General features: G+C 40.3%; 2 protein-coding genes across 15 annotated transcripts in view; both read right to left on the reverse strand.

Moving 5' to 3' along the window:
- Positions 1–10,872, reverse strand: part of LOC110837886 (protein Wnt-5b) — a 203,504-nt gene extending 192,632 nt beyond the window's left edge. For both annotated transcript variants that reach the window (XM_022080506.2, XM_087358274.1), the window contains exons 1-2: positions 10,490–10,872; positions 9,705–9,931 (exon numbers count right to left, since the gene is read on the reverse strand). The gene's annotated coding sequence lies outside the window, so the exon portion shown is untranslated. The remainder of the gene's footprint in view (positions 1–9,704; positions 9,932–10,489) is intronic.
- A 105-nt stretch (positions 10,873–10,977) lies between these two features.
- brp (ELKS/RAB6-interacting/CAST family member bruchpilot) overlaps positions 10,978–14,435 on the reverse strand; it is a 114,488-nt gene continuing 111,030 nt past the window's right edge. For all 13 annotated transcript variants that reach the window (XR_015537724.1, XR_015537721.1, XR_015537716.1 and 10 more), the window contains one exon: positions 10,978–12,340. The gene's annotated coding sequence lies outside the window, so the exon portion shown is untranslated. The remainder of the gene's footprint in view (positions 12,341–14,435) is intronic.

The raw sequence follows: 14,435 nt of genomic DNA on the forward strand, positions 1-14,435 counted from the left end.
AGCAAACCGGCACTAGGTTTTCTGTCTAGATTTGTGGTTCCCTTTAACAGCAGGTTAAAGAGCCCTGGAAGGAAGCGGCCGGAGACAGAGACGCGAACATTTATTCGTATCACTAAAAGTGTTTGTTATACATCTGAACCGGTTAGAACCTGGCAGTGGCCTTCATTACAACAAATAATTCACAGCACGCGAGGCAAATCAGAGTTCCTCGCTGGCAGTTGTTATCGAACGCTGCTCCTTCAACGAGAATGACAACGAGCAGAAGCGTCCACACCTGCGAGCGAACGTTTGAAGAACAGTTTCCTCATCTGACACTACATCTTCTCTTTGAAGACATCCATAACTCACATTCAAATTGATGCTATTAATCTGCCAACATTAATACACAAGCGGTCCCTCAAACAGTGAGAGCGCTGTTAGATCCGCACATGCAAACATGCGATACCAACCTCTGCAGAATCTCAAACGTCACCACTAGAAATCCAAACACTACTGTCGATATTAAATTAAACACGAGTTATACGGCACACCGACCTGGTTGATTTTGTGTTATGGAAAGTTGTGTGCTGTTTCAAGTACTCGTGCTTTCAAAGAGCCCGACACCTGTTAAAAAAATGAGACTGTGACATAAGCCAGCTGAATCCAGTCCACATCCCATTTCTCTAACAACAATTATAATTTATCCACCCGTCTACGTGTTGATCTATAATATAAACTCTTCCCGCAAGGTTTTGGGAGCAAATCTGGGCCCACATGTATGCAGTTTCCTCCATGAGTGCTAGATATTCCACTCGTCTCAGATGACTTGACTGTATCACCTACCAACACAAATACTGCGTTTCTACATTATATATGTAACATTCTCAGTCCTTCGATCGGAACTTGTAATCTTGGATCCCTACATTTTCCTCGGAATTTTCTTTTCGCATCCGTGCGAATGCGCCAGACCCACAGCACGCACTTGTTTACGTAACTCTGGTTTGATTGATTGCCCCGGATGTCGCTTCCTTCATAATAATGGCCATTAACATAGCTCGAGATGGTCAGTAACCATTGACACATCATCATTCAAAAAGGATGTTTTCGTGACATTCCTTCCTCCATGCTTCCTGCTTCTCCCCGCTGCGATCCAATCGCGTTACCGCTGTGATGGATGTGGCGCTGTGAAATGGTTACCCATAAAATATGGCCGACTCCACAACACGTTTTATGGTTATGTCTTATTTTCATTCTGCTCTGCTTGCAAAAAGCCGACAGCCTTTTTCTGAGCTAAGTTTGTTTTTTATCACAACGGTCATAAACTCCTTTTGATATCTAATGACTCAGTGCATCGAACTGCTAGAGTTCAGTGTTTCAGCCACACGAGGGAAACACCAGCTCTGGATGCACTTCATTTTGAATTCCAGCCGAGCGCACCTGATTAACATTCAATAACTCTGCCATCTATGGGTTTCTCTGAATAAACAAATAATTATTTCTTAAGCAGGATTAACGTGTTACGTTCTCTATGAGACGGGAACTGAATTCTTCTGAATAATGTTTGGGGGTCACAACTCATAATTTATCAATTACTTGGTACTGGCCCTTCAGTTGATGCCAACAATTAACGATTTAAATGTTAAAAACGACGTACCACGTTTTGAAAAACCGTTTTTTGTTAAGAACAGTGCCCACGAAATAAAACGTTCGTAACATTTCTTGAAGTTGTACTGAATCAAGGTGTCCACTTATCGTGACAGTCTTATGAATACAGATTATGGTTAACTTAACTTATGTTCGTCGTCGTGGAGTGATTGCTTCATGCATTAATGGTTGCCAAACAATGCAACAGCGATGGAAAACGATTGAGGACGAAACACGAGAAAAGAGAACGCTCAACAAATTTGTAACAATGTGTAGTCCATATGCAACTTTACAACAATGGAATTTGCGAGGCTACGTAATAAAGAAATCAAATACCGTGGTTTAAATGCTAAAACCAAAACAAAACTCTTACTGTCTTTCTTGCTATCACTTAGTTAACAGTGCTCATTTACAAACAAATTCCCTGCCTTTTACAAAACGCGAAGTTTCATTACCGTGTTCACAGAGCCCGCCACTGGTCCATATCCTGAACCAGATGAATCCAATCCAAAACTTTCAGTCATGATTAATGATGTCAGGGAAATTTAACCTCTAGTGACATAATAAAAATTACAGAGTAAACATTTGTTCTTTTCCTAGTGGGGAGAAGTGCCAATTACATTCTTGGACATCAGTTACTTAAGCCCGGAAACCGCTAGCTTGGCGCACAGTGACGAAGCGCCTTCTGCCGGAAGCCAGTTGTCGTCCGCAGACAAATGACAAGAGACGAATTTCTAAGAGGAAACAATCGACCTTTCGCGCAATGTCGGCAAAGCTATCACACAGAACCTAACAATTGCAACTGCTCAGGGTTGATAGAACAGATTGCTCCGGGAATTCCTCGCAGGGTATTAAAAATAGATACTTTAAGGAGTTCGCCACCGCTCAAAAGGAGATAATGAAGTGGCGAAACGATGTGCAAATCAATCATTAAGCGGTACTGCGCCTGTAGTCAGCCAACACAAATATTTACATTCCAATTCCACGCACAAGCTGTAGTCACTCAACAAATATGTAATCGTTGTTTGGTTTCAACTCTCAGGTGTGAACAACAGAAATGTATTCTTCAGATACCCGGTTTGGATCTAGACGTGACAGCAACTCCACTGACGAGTCCCTGGCTTCAAACCAAAACACAAGAAGATGTTCTACGTTCTGGAAACTATAAAGAACGCCTACTGTAACAAGAAACTGAGTTGTGAGCGTCTTATTGAATGTCTCGGCCGAGTGGTTACCACACCTGACTTATATTCTGGAAGTCCCTGGTTCAAATATCAGCCCAGATTTTCGTGGTTTTCCTAAATTTCTCCAGGAAAATTCCGGGACAGCACCTTAGTTGAGGCCATGACAGTTTTCTTCCATACAATTTTAATTCATTAATCATCTATCATTCCAAACTACAAGTCTGCAGTCTGTGATACCGACAACGTCGTTAAATAAATCACAAATAACAAATCGACTCTGATTCAAATCTCAATTGTGTTAATGAGTTCTGTCTCATGTTGCAAGTGAAATGGAGACGTTGTAATGTCTGTTTAATACAACTTGTGCAGAACGTGAAACGTGATAAGAAACACGTATTCTTCCATTATTTGCATACGCAGTAGCAGCTAAATCGAAAATCGCTCTCCATAAATATGCATCATACCGCAAGTTTGCTTACATTACATTGGGTATTATTTCTATCTGCGGGAATAATTAATTGTGACGAAAACAGTTGACTGTGGCATGACATGTGCTTGACTACAAAATAATTCCCTATAAAAGTATATTTTATTTATAATTGAAAGTGACCCCAAAGTATAAGATCTTTTTATATTAACACACATTATTTATGTATTATCTATACTAATATTAAAACACGAAAATTAATCCTAATTTCATTCACATTGCATCAAACAAAAATCCATATTAAACTAATCTCGAGGCAAAGACTGTGTTTTAACTCGTTCGCCTGATTTAAGCACTCCGACGCAGCTGTAAGAAATGTAATTATTCGTAACTTGCTTCTTTATATTTCGATTTATTTCACTAGATGTGTTAATGTTTGTAAAATCATATTCTACAATTAAATCTCTGGCGAGCTGCAGTGTAAAGACGGAGCAGGTAATTTGCCTGGTACCTGGAGTGAAGAGGAGTACGGAGAATATGACGAAAATGATCGGAAAGGTTGCAAAAATAGGAGACTAAATTGAAGGAGATGGAATTAAATGGATTATGACATTGACATGACCTTCTCATATCCTTGACCTCAACTTGACATGAGTACGATCACGCAGACGCTAACAGATCGGCAGAAATAAAGTGAGAAAAAACGAAAGTGACAATAACTTGAAGAATTAAAAGGGCTCTCTTCGGCAGAACAAGGGGCTGAATTCGGAGTGACGTTGTCATGAATTTGATTTAACCTAAAAAAAAACCTACACCAAATTAACACAGCCCTAAGTTTAAACTTACCGAACAAATCATAACCATACTTAACGCAACCCGGATTTTGACGCCAAATAAACTGAATATTTGGGTTTCGTAACAGCAGAGAATATCTCGCCAGGCTGAGTCTACACCAGTCAAATTTGAAAAGTCAGCGAGTTAGTTAGTTAGTTAGTTAGTTGATTAGCGGTTCAGTTGCTTAGTAAATTAGTTTTACGTTTACACCAGGCGAGAATGATGATGATGATGATGATGTTCTTCTGGATTCTACCGTCGTGTGGACTCGTCGTTAGATGTCAACGTTTCGGAGAAACATACTATCTGCATCTTCAGGGCTGAAAGTGGACACAGTACCTTTCTCCGAAATGTGTCATCTATCGACGCCTCTACACGGAGTCAAAACTCTGATGAACATCATTATCATTTAGTGAGTCAATTAGTGACAGTTAATTTGCTACTTATTTAATTAGCGAGCCAGTTTTTACCTTCCCAGTCGATTTGTCCAATCACCCACTAAGCTAGTTACTTAGATGGACAGTTAATAAATCAGTCAGTCAGATTGTTTGTTAAGTGGCCAGTCCAGCAAGTCAACTTCCTCGTGCCTAGTCTGTAACTGTTTAAGTCATTTAGCTATTCCATCGACCAGTCAGTTACTTTACTTCTTAACTGCTGGTCAGTCTTCTTACACCGCCACGCCACGTAAGTCCTTGTTGCGTGATATCATTATATTCTGTTCGGGTAAGCACAGTTGACGTTATAATTCGCAAAAGAACAATTCACTTGTGGCAAAACTCAGCGCTGTAAAAAAAAAAACACAGGCATACATTCCAACAGACGTGTACAAACGAATGTGAGGCGATCTCGCCCTTTTATTAATGACAAAAATTTCGTCCTATTGTTCACAAAATGTAGCCAAAGTCTACAGCTGACCACTAGTTCAAAGGGCCTGTCATCGAGCTCCATTTTCAGTGCTGAATGTGACCACAAAAGGTGACTCTACTTACCACATTCCTTACTCAGTGTGGGTCTTGTTTCTACGCGTCGATGTGTGTATCCATCTGATCTACTTTTAAAACTTCATAATCACGTGATAAATTTCTTAGCACATAAGTGAATATAAAACAAGGACTCTCCGACGTTTCGGAGCATCATTGTCCCTTGGAGCGCCTATAAAATCACTCTAACCGCCCATCTGTACATGAGTAACAATTGAGGACGGCTGAAGCGGATTTTCACGAAATTTATACTGCGAACTTCGACAAAAATGTCGAAAAATTTACATTTCGGTAAATAACTGACAACAATAACGGGCACTTTTAATGAAGATCTACACGAGATTCCTTTCTCGAAAGAAGTTACTGGGTGGGGAATCCCCAGCCATTCACAAAAGTCAAAGGCAAATTTCTGGAGAACGCCCTGCACACGTTTCGTAACTTGCATACTCAGTAGACCCCGTCAGACGAAGGTTTTCCTTATTATTCAGGCAGCAACCTTTACATTTGCATATTCCCTTCAGGCGAATTCTAATATGGCGGCCAGCAACAATGGCGCTACAATAGCAGATGAGCAACTATCATACGCTCATGAGAACAAAGAGAAAGGATGTGTTTCAGACAGTCAGCAAACCAGCTAAGAAATTGTTCAGCCACCAAACAAATTCATCTGTTAACAAATCAGTTGCTAAGAAGTAATAAGAATCTGCCCAAATAATCGGCCGATCGTAAAAAAATAGTCACCGAGTACGTCAGTTACACAGTAAATAATTCAGCAAAAACGTAAGTCAGTAAATTAGTCAGTTGGTCGGTCAGTGTCTGCATTCTTTCTCAGCTGCAATACGGCATCTGATTCAGGTCATTAGTCTGGATACAAAGGACCTTGCTGGATAATGCCCGTTTAACTAATTTATTCAACCCAACTCGACTTTTCTCTCTATTTTTTTTTTTTAAGAACTGGGAGTCTTTCTGTACAAGAGGTCGCTAGGTTCAACTCTTATTCCTTACTTATTAGCGGGCGTTTCCAAATTCCGTTCAGCACGAAGAATAACTGCAAAAAACAATTTGCCGAATGCATTCAACACCTACAACTTCTAGCTTGTCATGTTTGCTAGCTGGAAGCCCCTCGTAGCAGCACGTGATATGCAAACCGCTTTGCGCTGCGAGGTTAGCATCTCCTAACACAACGACGCGATAATTAGGCAATGGGATTTAGGGCCTGGGTTCCATTCTAGATAATTATGCTAACCTTTCTCTCCAGGATTATGTCCATAACCACTTTGTTCGCCCCTGGGAAATTGGACCAAACTCCAGACAGGGAGTATGAATGCTATGAACAAAATTTCTCACAGAGGAAAGTCAGCTGAATCTGCTTCGTGGTGTTTAAAATGTCGGTGGAAAAGAAACCCTTCTTCGTTTGTTTAGTTAATTCAAAATTTTCATCACAGATAGCCTACAGAGACCAAAGAATGGCATTTTTTTTCCAAAATATAATTCAACATTGAAAAAGTTAAAATAATGGGGATTATCGGCAAAGGTGTTCCTAAACTCGAGGGGAGCCTGCTAACACCTGTGTGATTACAAGTGCTTTAATCTAGCCACGGCGCCTGTATTCAAAATGAGGACAGCATTGCCTCTTAATTGGTGGTAAGTTTAATTAGAGATATTATCGTCTATTCCCGTCTGACAAGCACTATTGGAATGAAATGGTTGTAGCCAATTATTCTCTTCTAAACAGTGTTTAAATGCGGCGATATGGATGACCAGCTTTCTAATAAAGACATGTCTATTACAACCGTCGTGTATTTGCATCTGGCGGGCTTTTGTGGTCGCCGTGATGAAACTTCAGGTTGAATAATGAGAGAAAAAAACTTCAGCAACTTAATAACTGTCGATTCAAATCAGATACTGTGAAACAAATAAAGAAACAACTACTTACTTACTGCGTAGTGGTTTGTGAGACACGTCAGCGATTCAGTGGCACTAGAAAAAGTGACCGAAACGTCTTCGAATCTAAGAAGGAAATGTTTATCCAAAGAGGAGTTTTCGTGGCTTTTCGACGTACTTCCAAAAGCTGTTACAATAATAACTTGAAATAGTCCACGATCACACATCATCTATACATATTCAGTATTCGCACTCACTGAACCACATCAAAGTTGCTTATACCTTGCCGTCGAAAAAGCGTCTTAAAATGACTCATCATTACCGAGAAAATAATTCTTATCGCTCGACTGAATGATTCTTCTGTAATTTCACGAGCTGTTTCAACTGTAGTGGGGACCGGCCTAAAATTACAAACTGTATACACAAATAGGTTTATCTCAGTAGCACCGACCTCTTAATATATGACTGGACGATTCTGAATTTTTTTGGAATAAGAAACAAATGTTTTTACATATGCAACTAGTCTTCCTATGACCGTTTTTAAAAATTAATATTATCAAAATATGTAAAGTTTATCATTTTAATTCAAGGACCTGGGTAAAATGTCATACTTACATTCCTCTCATGATTTACGATTATTTATACTAACAAATATTAACGAACTCGTAAGTTTATCATGTTTAACAACATGTTATTCATTCACAAAGGAAATACGCAGAAGACAGAGCAATATAACATAATAATATCCTGTTATTAACAAAGTAATAATTAAGTTCAAAATATTTTGAAGGTTAACTTCTTCGTAGCATAATTTGCTGTTTCAATAAACTGATCACATATTTCAGACTCATAATACTGATAAACTGCCACTGTAACACCGCAAAAGAAACACCAGAAAACACACTTTTGCACACGAAGCTTGAAACCGCGTGTTGTCAACACTCCGTGTTTAACTACTTTTGAGTACCAACATGACGAATCTGATGGCGCAAATTTAAAACCCACCGATGACTAAACTTGCCAATAACAAAGGCTTGTTATTTTACATAATTATGCTACCTTAGGCTACTCTCCCTTACAGGTCATGACGTATCGGGGAGAAATGGGACGATTGAGACAAGGCTTTGGAGGGGAACGTAGAAAAACTTCGAAAAACCTCCGTCAGGACAGCAGATAGCATGAAGCACTGAGCTTAAAACATTACAGTACAAAGGTACGTTAACTTGTGCTCAGAGAACATTATTTGTCCAGATAATATGATCTTATAAACTTTATTAGGCCCACATGCTATTTGTTTTAGCCCCCTCAATATTTGTCTGATGGGCATGATTCTCATATCTGCAAGACTCGACAATTTTGTTTGTTTTAATAAATAAACACGGCAAGATTAATTTAGAGTGGTATAGGATACTTTTTTTTAAAGACAGCATACGACAGAAGAGATAACAAAACAATACTTATCTGTCATCTCTTTTACACTTTCGTGCGTATCTTTCCAAGTTCCTTGTCTCTTTTCTCTTTTATAATTTTCTTCCCATCGTCCTCTCTTACTGTCTTTCACGTCTCTTCTTAACTTTATCCTCATCACTTCCTACTCGTATCTGTTATTCTTTCGGTGAGTAGTTGTGCTGTCGACACAATTTCTGTTTCTATGTGGAAACATGGGATCTATGGTACACTCCTCTAGCAACATTCCGCATTCCACGCATCCGATCCACCAGTTTTGTTCTGGCGAACACTAAGCCAGCAAGACGGTAAGACAGTGAACACTAACTACAATTTGATTCTCGGGGCACGGGTTTAAAATCTCATGACTTTACTCAGCATCTCCAGGCGAATTCTGGGATGTCTTTAAGTAGGCCAAGGCTTCCTCCTTTAGAATCACTACTACTTAAGTCGACCTCGTTCAACATTGCACATCTACACTTGAATCTGCGGTGTCAGAATACACAAGAGCAAAGAACCGTACAAGGCAGTGCCCAACGAAATGCAACAGCTGAGAAGGCACTGTATCGGCGAAACAGGGCAATAAATTCCATCACAAATATCCGCGACCAAACAGAGCTTGAAACCTGAACCGAGGGGTCAAGGAAAGCAACCAGTGCCAAATTAAAAAGTACAGGTGTACTTACTTCCTGTAAGGAACGCGTTTAAAGGCATATTTAGAAATTCTGACAGCAAAAAGTTGCAGAGAATCCTCCAGGTAGCTTCGCCGTGTCAAACTGTCCGGCCGTTCGCGTGCAACAACAACAACAACTAGGGTGGTCGAAGCGGGAAGATCCGAAGAATGGGACACTCAATTTGACAGAGAAATATTTGTGTAAAATAATAATAATAATCTGGGGTATTTCTTGACTGAGCGACTAACTGCTCCTGAAGAAGGTTTTTACTCCAAGGAGTTAGGTTAAGTCGAAAATTGGTCGAAAAAATATGTGTTTGTGTTCAACAGACCTTTTGGCGTGCCGAAAGAAAGCAACGTACAAACTTGGATTCAGCTGCTCACAGAACACAGTGGAACACGTTCCTTGAATCTGTGTATTCAAACATGAAGCAAGACTAGGCTGCTATGATCAGTGCTTTTAATTGAAATATCTAGTGCGTGGAATGGAAAGGCATGACGAAAGAAGGATTTGGGCCAAAGCTGAAGAACTCTACGTTTATTGTCAGTGGCTTGTGGGACATAGCGAAGTTAAGCTAAAACAACAACAACACATACACACGCCACTGAAGTTGTTTACACAGAAAACCAGACTGAAAAGGAATGGTGCTTACCTCAAGTGTCCAGTGAAGATCGTACACGTGTGGCGTGCTGTCACTCAGCGTGTGAACCCTTCCTCTGCGATGTTTGAACACGCGGACACTTCACTTCATTGGAAACTGTCGGTAAAGCACGTTTCCACAATCACACGAATGTAATTTATTTACAAAACTGATACAGGTTCTTATTTTTGGTGGAAATTGTTCAAAAATTGTATTATCTCACATTACCGTCTAAATACCTAAGAACAAAACAATTATAAACGGAAGGAGCTATGAACTCACTCACTGTACATCGATAAATTTATCATTATAATAAGTAATACCCTTATTAGGGTCAGTAAATATAGATCTATGCACATATATATATATATATTATATTTGACTGATAAACCCATATATAATGATTTAGACGTAAATGAAATTATTAAATCAATTCAATTCAGTCGCGTAATTGTTTAACAAGTTTTAAGCCTGAAACAAATTTGACATAAGAACCTACTGTCAAATAAAATACTAAAACCAAATCTTCCAGCCCTACTGTAAGAGCTAATGTTAAGTTTTAATTCAGATAAAAACAAAATGTTTCCAACTGATCACGCCCCATTTGACTTGTTTAAGAGTTCGAGGGTGCTGTAGGGTAGTAACAGTTTTGTGCTACACTGTGTCCACTGCAAAAATTACAAATAATGTCATAATTTTGTAAAAGATATATCTGTAAGAATAAATAGTCCCGCGGTACAAATTTCCAAATAAATTTATAATGATACAAGGCACAAGGTTTAAAATTCCAAGGTTACTTCAATAAAACACGGCGTTTTAGAAACACGAAGTCACTGCTAACAGCTGAAAGAGTCGAAGATGTTCGCTGTCCACTTCTACGCTAACCGCCGCTACGGACACAAACACGCAACAAGAGCGGAACAACTCCAGGCCCGTTTTTACCGTGCTGCTGGCAGGAGCGGTTGGGCCAGACTGAAGACTAGTTTAGCCGCGTGTGTGCCGTGGATAAGCGGTGTGAAGAAAAGAGAAGGGAACGAAAACAAACAGGGAGAACTCTTCAGTCACCATGATCATTCCTGTATCACCAACACTGCATAAACGGAAGCCATCTTTCTTGATTGACTGATCTATCACGTTGCTTGACGTTGTCATATGTTAACGAGATTGGACAGACAGAAAATCAATTTGAAGAACACAACACATATTTTCACATTGCATTCTTTTTGATTTTGCATAAGGAGACGTTTCGAAGGAGGGGAAAGAAACAAAGAAATGCAGACAGACAGACAAATATAAAGCCATAAAAGGCGTTTAGTCTTCACATAGCACAAGCAAATGACACATTTACATATTACTTTACGCAAAACAGAGGCTTCCCTGAGAATCAGCGCTCACTTGCAGTCTCCAGCGCAGGACCATAATTCACAACGGATTTAACACCACGCGCCTCTTTGGTTCTGCCGCCATGTCAGTCGGGGTCATCGGCTCGCCCTTCTCATCTCATTCCCATTACTCTGTTGTAACATATTAACAATAAACGTCTTCACTCTGGGTGATTTATATTGTTCAGGTCTTCCGTTTATGGTCTTCAATTATAAACTTCACTGGGTGCTGGTCCAATTCCACCGCAAAGAAATTATGTTTTCATATTCCCTCACGTGCACAGCGTAGACTCGGCCCCAACGTAACTTAACCTGTTGGAGTACGTTTCAGACCTTTCCATCTCTGGGGTATACGTTGAAGATGGAGATAAATTTTTGTTACAAAACGTCGGAATCTTTTCCAAAAAAATAGTATAGGATATACACAGGCCCACAGTCTTGATAACTTTGCAACAAATTCCTTCAAAACGTTCGTAACTTCTATTAACAAGCTAGCACAAAGTATCAACAGAAGTCCAGCGGTGCATGAAGTAAGAAGTACTCGGTCCGGGTACTAACGGAGGTTCAGAATGAGAGGTCACAACTTCTTATTATGAGCTGCGACGTCTATTCGGTTTATTTTAAGTGTACAAATGAAAATACGAACCGTTCAGTTCTTGAGGACAGTTTTGGCCACCACTAGAGGCAAACACTGAATTCATAATGAGATTTAAAAAAATCGGCATGGCGTGCGAGCTACCATTTTCTCTTAAAGAAACTGATGTGTACTGTACAGAAATGCGGTTCTAAACAATTCCTGTCAAAGCTTCGTCTATTCCGACGTTCGTTTCATCCCGCGTCCATCTTAAGCCATTTCGAATTATACTTTCTTCGTGAAGTGACACAGGGATGTAACACATCTCTTCAGCGAATCCAAAACATTGCAGCGTGGTAGCTAGTTATCTTGCTTCGTGCTTGGGAGGTCCTGGTTTCGACCTACAGGTGTGATATCCTGAATAAGAGCTGCAGTTTTTTCAATAGGTGTCCCCAGTTAACGCTGGCACAGAACTTCGAAATCTTTCCCAATTCGTAAATAGCCGCCATGCTTAGATATATAACCTACGTAGTTGATAAAGTGTCGTAAAGGAACACAGAGGCTCGAAGAGCCCTCATTTAAATCCTCTGAAGTACAACACTCTTGTAAATGAGGCCAATTAAAACATTGGCTCCTGCCGCAAAGACCATTTCGTCAATGCTGGAAGTAATCACTGTTTACGGTGAGAATCTCTGAAACGCAAAAACACAATTTGAGCGCATGACACAGAGTTACTGAATGTTAGAGTTGGCGATACATTCAGTTACCACGTTGCTATAAAGAACGAAGACAGGTGTCTGTCTATTCAAACAATCTCTGACATGTCGGACGCCTTTAACTGCCCAATTTATTTCCGCATGAGAGAAAAGGTATTCGTAAAAATGTGAGTGTTAAACATTATGATCGCGTGACAGGTTTCCAAGATTCTGGGTTCCTGAAACATGATCTTCGACGTCGAAACAAATCACGCGTCTCTAGCGGGCGGATGGCAGATACAAACACAAGGCTCTCAGTATGCCCTGCGACAGCTGCAACTGTTCTGGGCATGCTACAGAGCACTGGGGCAGCGGTTCTCAGACTCATGCCGCGGCCCACCGGTGAACCGCGAGTTCCCTGTCACTGGAACGCCATTTGGAATGGGCGCGGTTCAAACAAGTACTTTAGAATGGATTCGTTTATATTTGCAACGCATAATTTGAATAACTATCAAAGCTCAAATTATTTACTGAATATTAGCTCTCAGCGTTAGACAAGATTGTCGTTTTTGTTATTAATTGAATAGTTTTCAAAAGAAGATGCAAAGAATCTTTTCCCACACAACGCTAGGAAAAGTGACCGCAGTTCGTACATCGTCGTCAAAGAGCCTACGGTTAGACGTGTCCTGGCCTCTGTCATTGCCAAGCCGTCAAATCGAGAGAAAGGGTCTCGGAGGAAGGACGATGGATCCGCTTCTGACGTCTTGAACGCGAGGCGGCCTGTTAAGCAAGCTCCGTCCGTCAAAATCTCTACACAAACGTAAATAGGCCTGACAGCTGTCACAGCACGCACCGGCCAACTCTCTCCAATTGTTACGTCTTGCCACTAATTGATCTACGAGAAAAATGAAACACGCACGATATACATCGCCCCCCAGTACATCTGCAACATGCGGTACACACACGACTCTCTTACGAATTTCAGTAGTCGTTCGGCGCGAAACGCTTAAATCATGAAACACGTGTGAACCGATTTAATTTTCGTGGAGATGTTGGATTAAATTCGCCACAGAAGTTTTTGAGAAACTTTCGGTTGCCGCATCTGAAGCCCTCTGCAGACTAAACGAACGACAAGATGAAAAATGAGTGAACAGGATTTCTTGCTAAGGAATGAAGAACAGGCAGTAACTGGGAAGGAGCTAAACTAATGGAAATCTTGTGTCCGGCCGTGAAAATAACCCAAGTCGCTGGAAAGGGCCTTTCGATAAAGAACGTGGCCGTTCATTAGTCATGTGGCCACGACAAAACTGGCGCTGCCTCTGTGCCTGACAGCAAAAGGGACGTAAGTCTCATCCCATAATTACCATGGAAGAACGATAAGTACTGTAGACGCACGCCACGAATAGAACCCTTAACCTCTGACCCAGCGCTTGGTTCCTCTCAGAGCGAAGGCAGTTTAGTACGGAATCCTAAAAGAAGGCAACCCAGTCAACGGTAGGTTCATTGTTTTCAAGGCATCTCACCACTTGACCGCATCTTGAGCCAGCACAATGTATCAAGATATATTTTAATATTATCCTCCCATCTAAGCATAGATCCGCTTAAGATTCTCCGACCAAAATTTCGCATTTCTCCATATTTGTTTAAATTATCTCCAATTTAATTCCTTTGAAATATTAGATCAAGAATACATATTATGAATGTTATCATATAACTAGATAAGATAAAATGCGATTACCTGAAGCGAAGTATTTAATGTCAACCAGGGGACAAAAAACAACAACAAAGCTCGATGTTATGAGAGCGATAATAAACAGCATGGACATACGCCACTTTTCCCCTTACAGCTCAAGATACTGCTTATTCAGAAGCTTTTCACAGATGCAGTTTCATAATTAAGTTCTATGTTCTTTTCTATCTGTAATTACTGTGATATCCTCTGCAGCTGCACTGATAACCCAAAACTCCTAATTAAGTCGTAGCACAGGGCCATTTCTGAGTTGTAAATTCTTCGCGCTGGTTCTCAAAGGGAGCGTTTAACAGTACCTTAATTTTGGAAAAAAAGATTCACTACAGGAATTTCTAATAGTGA

This window comes from Zootermopsis nevadensis, unplaced genomic scaffold, assembly GCF_977971745.1.
Source record: "Zootermopsis nevadensis isolate Lab colony 2312 unplaced genomic scaffold, Znev_1.0 Znev_ptg000029l, whole genome shotgun sequence".
NCBI lineage: Eukaryota > Metazoa > Arthropoda > Insecta > Blattodea > Termopsidae > Zootermopsis > Zootermopsis nevadensis.